Source organism: Meleagris gallopavo, chromosome 3, assembly GCF_000146605.3.
Source record: "Meleagris gallopavo isolate NT-WF06-2002-E0010 breed Aviagen turkey brand Nicholas breeding stock chromosome 3, Turkey_5.1, whole genome shotgun sequence".
Classification (NCBI taxonomy): domain Eukaryota; kingdom Metazoa; phylum Chordata; class Aves; order Galliformes; family Phasianidae; genus Meleagris; species Meleagris gallopavo.
In genome coordinates this window covers 13,504,249-13,514,805 of record NC_015013.2, presented here as the reverse complement: position 1 = coordinate 13,514,805, position 10,557 = coordinate 13,504,249, and the positions used below count along the sequence as shown (strand labels likewise).

The window sequence follows — 10,557 nt, the reverse complement described above, 5'->3', positions numbered from 1 at the left end:
TTTTCTCCCCATACTGAGTGTGTGTGTGTGTGTTTTATTATCATTTGTTTGTTTTTCATTGTGAACTTTCACTCCAGATCCTTTTCTTGCATTTGGTTTCACAGCATTGGGTCCTTGGTAGGTCATGTTGTGAAACTGGAGAGCTCTTTTGTACATTGTACCTTAAAAAGCAGTGAGAAAGCAAATAGAAGGGGATTTACCTCCCAAAAAATTGGGTACCTTATCTCTCTGTATGTGAAAATATAGCCACTGCAAAGTAAATGCCTCTAAAAAGACCTAACATACCCAATACCAGTTTTGGAAAACATCAAAGTTGGCAGCTGTCTAGCAAAGTGGCCTGCCAGAGGTAGTTAAACAGCTGTTTTCCATACTTTGTTTATGCTAGAGCTTTGGACAGTGAGACTTATGGCAGTAGGGAAGCCAGAGTTTAAGTGGTATGGAACTCTAAGGAACAGCTAAGACCTCTGTCTCTAACTACAGACAGTGTGGTTTTACAGGGTAGTTTTGGACTTGCAAATCAAACTGGAGAAGAAAATTGAAAAACTGCAGTTTCTAGAGATTTTGAGCACCTTTATCACCAAATGATGTCAGCAGAAGTCTGGAAACTTCTGGAAGATGGAAATCAGGCACAGCTGAAAATCAAGTGTTCACATTGTTGAGTTTGAATCTTTCTTGTGTATCAGCTTTATTTCCTGTTCTCTGAGAGCTACTTGTTCCACTTTTACCACCTGAAGCCATACCCTTTTGCACAGTCTCACCTTTTTGCTCTGCAGTGTGAACAACCCACAAAATCACCAGAGGAGAGCCTTTTTCTGCAGAAGCTAGCAGCGATGTTGGTTCTCACTGCAAACAGAGCCAACAACAGCAGAAGTCAAACCAAAGATCTAACCATGCCCAATCAAAGGTCATCTCCTGTATCACATCCCATTAGTCAAAAGGCAGAAAAGGCCAGTTATGATTTAAAGTAATCTGAAATAAAGCACTACTGCTTGGCTTGGAAGGAATTCCAGCTTTTGTAATGGATCTAGCAGAACTGTACATTAACGTGGTCTGAACTAATTTATGTTTTGTAAATGTATAAAAGCTGATGGGAAAGCAGTAGCCCCCTGCTGAGCTATATCTCTTGGAAGAAAAATGAGATGGAACAGGATTGGACCTTGTAAAATCTTGAAGATGATAGGGAAAAGAGCATGCTGTTATTCATCCACAAGAGCTGGTAGCTTCTTCCTTCTCCTGGGTAGTGTGTGCACAACCACAAATGGTCAATTCAGATATATGCATGCATTTTGTTCTACTCAATCAGAAAGAAATAGCAAATAGGATGAAAACATATGCCTGTTCTGTGTATATATCTTCTGTGTGTTTACCTTCTGATTGCCTAAAGTTGGACTGGCAAGTACAGTATTTGAGGTGAGAGAAGAATTTGTATTTTTATGAAATTCAGAAGGAAAAACAAAACCCACAAATGTACTGTTTCTGATGTTCCTCTCTCTCACTGACTAAATATATGTAGCATTACACTACATCATGAGCTGCTCAGCCTGTCGGGTAGAGGAGTACTTTGAGCAGGATTTTCAGCTCTACTGAGGGAAATTCAGACATTCAGCTCTAAATAAAAGTCCAGGAATGTGCATGCACATCACTTAAGAAGCTTCAAAAAATCACAACTTTCACGTGTGATGTTCTGCAGTATAAGCATTAGATGAACGTATGCCAGTACTGGCCTGAGATTCAAATTTTCCCTTTTCTGGGCCTCACTAACTTAGTTTACTAGATCAAAATTTCCTCATTTTACTCTTTTTTCTCTTTCTCTCTCAAGACAGCTTATTCTCAGTATGATGCCGCTTTTCCTCCTGTGATGTTTGCCTTCTCTTGATTTCTTCTCGTCCATGTTCAGGAAGGACAAGTGACCTCAATGCTCCACATTCACGTCTCTCAAGCTATGAACTGCATTCTCAGTCAAGTCATCAACAATTTAGTAACTAACAGAAACAGCTATCTCTACTTCAGAAAAACTGTATTCTAAATGTTAAAAAGTGTTACCAGAAATCTGTTAAGGACAAAAAAAGAAAAAAAGAAAAAGAGGGGAAAGAAAACCTCATTGTAGAGCTAGAAAAATTATTCCAAGTCTGAAGTGTATTAATTGGGCCCATGTGCCAGCTGTTAACTCATCAGCAAGTCATGGCTCTTGGAGCCCAGGAGAATGCCTGGTGGCTGCCAGAGCTTTTACCTCTACTCCTCAGTTATGCATGGGTGCATATATCCTGCCAGACTTTCAACTCTGCCATTTTGGCCTCAGGTTCAAAGGCCTTCAGACATTTCTGGAAGGACAGTTATTCTTGTTTTAGACCATTGACAATGTTAATGGTAAGAGCAGATTTTGATCTCATATTTTGTGAGTCAGACTTTGTTTTTTCTGAAGTCTGTGCAAAAGGAGCAGAGGGTACTCTAGGGTCCAGCTTGAAGATCACTAGGAAAAGCCTGGAGTTTGTTACCAAAGGTGATGAGAATGATTCACAAAAAGTGTCAATTTCTGTAGAGATTATCACTATGGAAACCGAAGAGATGAGTCATGAGAAATGCGTGGTTTCAGTATAGACAGGTGAGAATTGCTTCCAAATCCTGTAAAGAACAAGTTGAGCTAATAATGCTACATGGTCCTAACTGCATGGACTGAACTGAAAGACAACTGCTGTAACATTATTACTTATCTTTCTTGCATTACTGGGGGTAAGCTGGTGTTTATTAGTGACTGAGGTATAGAATCATGATCTGCTTTGTCCATGCAGCTCCTGAGCTTGTGTGGAGTGCCAGGCTGACACCAAACAGCAGTGCCAGAGAGAATTTTATTCTTTTTTCCCTTCTTTTTTTAATTTACCCTTATTACACAATTGTGGAAGGTACCTTTTTATGACACTAATATGTACTAATGTACTGAAGTATGATGTTAAATGCCATTGCCTTAAATGGGACACAGACTCATGCTTATTTGAACTTAACTGATCTGTTGACTTTGGAGTCTTAGTTTTTGCAACATTTGGTATAAATTGTACAAAACTTTTCCACTTTCAATTTTAATTCACATTGACCTCTATAGATGAGTCACTGAAAGCACAAGGATGTGTCAGTGGTCTAAGCCAACTCTATCACTATCATGTACTGTACATGACATCTACTTTTATTTTCTTCCTGTTTCCATTTAAATATATATACCAGGAGAAAAAAAATGGGGATTTTTTTCTCCCACTCATTTCCTGTCTTCTATACTTCTGACTCAAAAATTCAGTGAAGCACCTGTGTGTTGAAGCACTAATATTTAGTTTATCTAAACATTTCCATTCAAAAGTCCCAGTTTTAGTTATTTATTATTTTCATAAACTTTAGCCTTTTTGGCTGGACTTAGTCCAATGCTGTTCTCTTTCCAAAAGCATTTTTGGAAAATTTGGGTATGACTCAAACAAAAACAAAATGTAACAAAAAAATACACTTTTCCCACCATTTCCCCTAGATCTTTGGAATAGGTATAATGGCCAAATCTTTTCAGATAAAAATCTAGCATTTGGCAGGAAGCAGTCTGTAAAAGAAAAAAATTCCTACTAACATCTTTCTGAAAACAGCTGGAGGCAGATGGAATTGTCATCTCCATTCTCTCAAATGAAGAAACTGAGGCACAGGATCAGAAATTGAACTTTCCTATGTTTTGGTTGGTGTTCTAAGTTAATTGATAATAATCTCCAACACTCTAAACATATTCTTTTATAGATAATGTTGCACACAAAGTCAAAGTGGTGGTTAACAGCTGGATATGCAGTCTAGTGTGTACTGGTTAACTATGATGAGCTCAAGAGCATCTGTGCACTGAACAGTCACATCAAGTGAGTGCTGAAAGCGCTTGCACGCAGATTTTGTTCTTCTGTTCTTGTGAGGCATGGCAAAGAGATATTTCGTGACTGCTTCATTCACTTAATAGCATTGTATTTGGCCACTGAATTATTATATAGCGTATTGACATGGTCAATCCATCAGCTCCTTTGACTATTCCATCCATGAAATAAATATAAGTACCATAAATTGTAAATGTGTGAGCAGATCCGCTGAAGTTAAGTATGCATTTAGATGCTTTGTTGGATGGATTCTCTTTGTGCTCCATAGCAGAAAAGTCCATGTGGTGAGGAAAAAAAATTGAATTTTTCAGCCAAGCTGAGGCTGAAAATGAGGAAAATGCACATATTTTCTAAAATATTCTTCAAGAACAAGAAAATAGGCTGTGAAAATGCTTAATTTATATTCCCAGTCACTTTTAATGAAGGAGTTCATAGATGAGTTCTTTTGAGGCTGCAGAAAACAAAATTTTTTTGCGAGCTGCTGTCTCTGTCTTGTATCATTCCAGAAAACATGCCTTCCTGATCTGTGCTATTTATTTTGAAGAGACTTATAGGTTGACACATTGAGTTTTGAGAAGTCTTCATCAAACATTGTGTATGTGCATTAACAAAGAGATAGTCTTTAATGAGGTATTTTCATTTTTTCCTTGCTGGATTCTTTGTACAAGGTAGCACCTACAAACACAGTTTGGTCAATGTTGACCTATTCCCTGTGTTTCTGTTCCCCTCTGTAAATTGGGAATGACCTCTTTCATGTGCAGGAGTGGATTGAGTGAGTGTAATAACATATTCTGGAGATATCTCACCTTTTAAATGTTCAGAGCCAGAAGTAGACACCGGAGCTTTTTCCCTGTAGCCCCCATTGGATCAAACCACTTGCAAGTAAGGCTGCCAAAAAACTATTCGTCATTTTGCATCTTAATCACGTGGAAATTACCAAACCTAACGATACATTGTGCAGAGAGGAAAAAAATATATAAGATAGCTGTTTGCTGAGTAAGTCTGATGATTCTTTTTAGGGCCACCAAATAACTGTGTCTGAATGACTTGTGCCTGAAGAAGGAAAATATTTTCAATGAAGCAGCTAAAGGTCCTATCACAATCCATCCATGCAAGGAAGAGTGTGAGTTTGAGCAGCAACTTCCTTGCTTTTGTGCAGTTGGCTTCAAAGTCAGTAATGCTCGTTAAGTCAATAGGCATTTCTGTGTACATTTTCCCTGTGCATAATGGTAAGCTTTGGTTAGAGTGAACAGAGATATGACTTAGTGTGTTGTATAGCAGGGACTGAGGCACAGATCTGCATCCAAGGAGAATCAAACATAAGTTTTTCTTGTGGGTTTCACTGATATTTCCTGAAAAGCAGAGGAACGACCAGAATCTTGGGTTCCAGCCCATCCTTGGGAAAGAGTATGTTGCACAGAGCGTAGCTCATTTCTGTCCATCCTTCCCCTAACCTCCTTTTCTGAGATCCAGATATATCTGCCCTAATCTTTCCAGGACTTTCCTTTCTAGAACTTGGTTAAACAAACGTCGACTCCATTCAAGCGCAATTAAACTTTGAGGTTTCCAAAGACTAGGCTTGCTAGATGACTGCTTTATCACTGGATGAATCCCCTCTGTTGACCATGACTACCCTCTTCTTGGCAAAGAGTCTCAAAGGCTCCTCCTAAGACTGCAGAACTCTTGGCAACGGCACTGCTGCCTCAAGTCAATCCATGACTCATCAGTTATGTGTAGACAATAGAGGCTGTACCTGTTGCGCAGGTTTGCTCTAATGTGTGCCTAAAACTTGGTCCATTCATTTTCAGTTCATGCTCCTCTTGCTCCTTGACTCATCTTCCCCACCACATTCTCCTTACTAAGTTTAATCATAATACTTTGATCTTCAGAGGAAAGAGAAGGGTCATTTGTTGACCAGACACAATGTCTTGGTTTTAGGCATTGACCACATTTGCTGTTCTTGTTTTTCTTTTTTAAGAAAAAGAAAACAAGAAGTGTACATATGATGCTTGAGACTTCCTGGTATTACTGCTGCCAATCTACAAAATTCATATCGCTGGCCCAGTGATGATGATCTTCTCACTACTGTCACAGTTGCCTTGAGAAGTTCCCACAGGAGAAGCCAGATAATGTCTGGAAAAGAATAAAGGTAAAATTGGGCCATTATCATCTGTAAGTCTGATCTGGACACAGAGCTCCTGTGTCCATACTACCCGTTCAACATGACTTTCTCTAGCTCAAGCTCTCTTTGGACATGGTTGTGCAAGGTCTCACCCACAGATGTACATCCTCAGAACAGACTTAGAAAAGAGAGAATTGGCACTTTCCATGCCACACTTATTTAGTGGAGAAAACACTTTGATCTCTGTGGCTACCCATCTAACAGCCTCACATAGCAGTAAATTCATACACGCTTTTTTTCTTTTTAAAATATATCTTCCAAGAAAGAAAAAAGTGAAAGGAAAAAAACAGCAATTCCAGGAAGAAGCTGAAGTCTGTGAAGTGATCTTTCACTCCCTTTTGCAAAGCTATTGCTAGTCAGCACCGCCACGAATCTATCAGAGTATTTTCAGTAACAAGTTTTTGAAAGCTGAATTTAAAATAAGAAGTGGGAAGTGGAGAGGGAGGCATGGGGAGTATCTCTAAACCAAATGCCACAACTGCTCACAAGGCACTCTATAATTCAGAACTGGGTACCCTCAGGCACGCTGCACACACATTTATATTTTCAAGGGAACAGACCCACAATGCAAACACTGTGAGTGGTTTTGCCTTAAGGATCCGGTACGATTTATGCACACGAGAGCTCTTGTCGCTTGTAAGTAGAGGTCAGGAACCTGCCTGGGTGGAGAAGGCAGAGTCAGTGCTTTCCTGAAATCCCTCCTTGTGCCAGGAAATAATCACCACACCCACAGCTACTACATTTGAGCCAAGGTGTTCCAGGGACACAGTCTGTCATATAGGGCACGCCTGTGGAAAAAGGTTTTATAAACCATATCCCGTTTCTTTAATCTTCCATTCCTTGTTGCTGAAAGAAATGAAGAAAAAAAAAAAATCAAGGTAGTTGCTTGTGAGGGAAAATAAAAGGCGTTTCTGTTCAATATCCAAAAGAAAAAGATCAAAAATAAAACTTCTGATTTTTCACGTATTCCAGATTGCTCAAGACAGGGTTTATTTTCACTGGGTTAAATAGCAAGTAATGAAGTCTTGACTATGGTGGCATAAATCAACTCTTTTGATGGAATAAAGGCATAAGGAGAACAAAGAACAGGCAGAGAGGCTACAATACCAAATGTTACTTGTTAAAATGTAGAACTGGTGTTTGTTCCTGGTAGGCATCTTAATCTGTGATTTATTGTTGATTCAAAAATGCTACAATTTTTTATTAGCTCAGAATGGATTTGAAACTACCACTGCTACATAAAATGGCTAATTGTGTTTTATTGCTTCATTTCAAGTACAATTCTACCTTAGTGCCAAACATCAGGCTGAGAAAAATGACGTATTTTATTTAAAGTAATTGCAGTGAAAAAAACTGAGTTGGTTTCTTTTGGCTGTCATTGTATTACTGAAAATTTTATTATGAATGAAAATCCTAGATAGTTCTTTCTTGTCAGTATCATCTGTCTTGTATCTCCTCAGCTCAGAAAATATCCAGATTTGTTTGATTTTATAGCCTATAAATTCTCCTGAATCTTCAACTTCTCTTTTTTTGTCTCAGATATGTTTTGAAAATATACGTCTGATACTTTTCTCATACAAACTTAAAACATCACGTTGTTCATTTTGTGTGGAGGCCACTGGTGTCTAAGAATGAGTAGTCAAAACAGAGGCACAGAGATGTCCTCAGAGCTGTTGCTAAGTTGTGTGTGGAGGTGATCTACACACTAGCCTTTCCCTAATTGCAAATTACAGGAAATCAATATACAGCAATCCCAGTCGTCTTCTAAATAAAAACCACAAGCACTAATAGAGAGAGCTGGGAATAGACCTTTGTTTAAAAAGAAAAAACACATGGTTTTGCTGCTTGATGGCATGGTCCCTTCCAACTTGGCATATGCTATGATTCTATGATCCTCTCTGTTTCTCAGCCTTCAAAGGACAACACTGGTCAATCACTCATGCATGCAGCATGCTGTTATGGCTGAGATGAGGTACACTCAATAGTTCCTAGATTCAGAGGACTGAAAGTTGTAGAGAGGCAGTGAAAAGAAAGTATTTGCTGCAGTTGATGAACTCAATAAGGACTGGCATCTCCATGCTAGATTCATGCTCTTGGGAAAGTTAGTGACAAAGACAGGCAAGCAACGAGATGCCTGAGTGTGTGTATGTGTGTGTGTGTGTGTGTGTGTGTGTGTGCATGGGCTGGTTGGGTGAAGAATGAGAATCAGGTGGTTTGCCAAAAGCAGAGCTTAAGAGAGTTGTTGGATGCTGTTGGACAGACAACAGACCCTACGACTATCTGATCATCAGGGGTGGAGATCTCAGCTTCCATACCTATGTGCTTGTGTACTGCAAACCTCTCTTATTCCAGTCTGTTGCTGTGATGTCAAGACTTACAGCGTGAAATCCTACCCTGCCTCCCCTGTCTTTTTGTGACAGTGGTGTGAATTGCTGCTCTCCAGTTCCTCATCTACCCTGCAGGTGTTCAAGGCCAGGTTGGATGGGGCCCTGGGAAACGTGACCTAGTGACTGGAGACCCTGCCCACAGCAGGCAAGTTGGAGCTTGATGATCTTTAAGGTCACTTCCAACCCAAGCTATTCTATGTCTCTATGATTCTGTGATATAGGATCTGAGAGTTACAAGGCTTTTCCTAAACTTGGGTGCTGAAGGCTCTCGTTCAAGACCTGCCAGTCTTAAGCAGCTGTACTGGATAGAGTCTGTAGTAAGAAATGTTACCTGCTCATCTCACTCTACGTGGCTACGAGCATTAACAGATCCTGCTGAGAGCAATAAGCAATGTAAGAAAATGTCACTAAGACAGTACCACTGAGGCCCTTGCTCCTGGCTCTGCTCGTCAGATGTGGCAAGTTGCTTAGCAGAGAAAGCTCTGCATGCTCCGTGGAATGGAGATAACAGCAGAAGATACTTTGGGGTCATTCTCATTTGTAAAATATTTTGAGATTCCTCGATGACAAGATACTGCATAAATCACTACATTCAATTTTCAAATATGCTAGTTCAGACAGCAGGTTTTGTAGGTAATTTGTATTGTGCTCCGTTGCCTGGAAAAATCAAACTCTGCTGAATAACAGTAGTTTAAAGAAATAGTACTGAAGCCAGAATTCATGTATTTCTGCTGCTATTTTTCCTATGAAAGTATGTAACCATAACTAAGCAGTGTCATTCTTTCAAACAGATGGAAGCAATTGTCTTCTGGATAGATGTTACCTTGGCTATATGGTTATTCCTAAAGCTAGGTAGCACCATTTCTAACTTAGGGTGTGATACATGATGTTGGTAGTGTTTTTGAATGTGTGACTGTAACAGGAGGTGTGAAGCACAGTGACAGCTCCAAAATCCACTGAACTTACTCTAAGTCTTTTCATTTACTTCACTGGCTGTTGAATAGCACCTATAAAATGTAGTTTATTGTATACACTGCATTGTGAACATATTCTGAGTTATTGTCAGTGGCAGTAATGGCAAACAGCTGAGGTAACTTCTGTTCTGGGGGAACTGCTTTCCAGCTATTCCTTGAAAATAACTTTCCCCATTTTTCATTGGGCTTTATATATGTGTGTTTGAACAAAAGTGTTAGGGATGCTTTACATTGCCGGAATCTAGTGAACTGATTTTTTCAGGCATTGATACAGAAACATCATATGGTTTTATTTTAGTCTAATAAAATTACGTGGGTGAGTTAGTGTTTATGTCTTTGGCTTGCAAGATGCTGCCCACTTGACATGTCATATGAAGGAAAATAGCTTGGTGCTGTTTCTCTCTCTCAGATGATAATTTAGCCGGAAGGGTGGAGGGATATCTGTTGGTTGGGGTTTTTTAACTGTTAATTGGCTACCAACTGACTAATAAAAATCCAGTACCCTAAAATAGAGACTTAAAAATAGAGCAGCTCGTGGTATACCTAAAATTCAGCTTCTAGAAAAGATCTGCTCCATTTCAGACATTTCTCAGTGCTGTCAGATTTTCCATAAGATTTATAATGAGCACTTTGTAAAACTCTGGCATCTACGCTGAATGCTGAGCCTTTGCAAAGCTCTCCCTGAGGAATTTTCCGGCCAGCCTCAGGGCCCAGGAGTATGAGGTCCTTTCTGATGTCCCCATGCACTGAGCTCCGTGCTCTGACTAACCTGATCAGAAGTGGCTCTGCATCTCACAAATTGAGGCGGTGGGTTTAAAATGCTCTTTTGATGCTGGCTTTTGATCCTTCTTAGGCTCACACCTGTTCAGATGAGTTGTCCTAGTAGAGTCATGTGGGTGCATCTCAGAGCAGCACTTGGCCTCTGTGGCCTCATTCCATGACTTGAGCTAGAGCCTTGCGTTGGTTGCACAGGGTGGGTCCCAGCAAAGTGGCAGGACTGAAGGCTTATCTTGGCTGCCACGCAAAAATGCTGGATGTTTCCATATTTCAAAGAGTGCTTTGCATAAGCTGTGCACGACGGCTGTGCTGTGGCAAACCCGTCTCTGAGAAGGTAATGTCCTGGCCATAGC

General features: G+C 39.9%; 1 long non-coding RNA gene across 1 annotated transcript in view; it reads left to right on the top strand.

Moving 5' to 3' along the window:
- Positions 1–10,557, top strand: part of LOC116216428 — a 54,175-nt gene that overhangs the window by 9,667 nt on the left and 33,951 nt on the right. Inside the window, exon 3 of the long non-coding RNA XR_004159147.1 lies at positions 5,863–6,033. This is a non-coding gene — a long non-coding RNA (uncharacterized LOC116216428). The remainder of the gene's footprint in view (positions 1–5,862; positions 6,034–10,557) is intronic.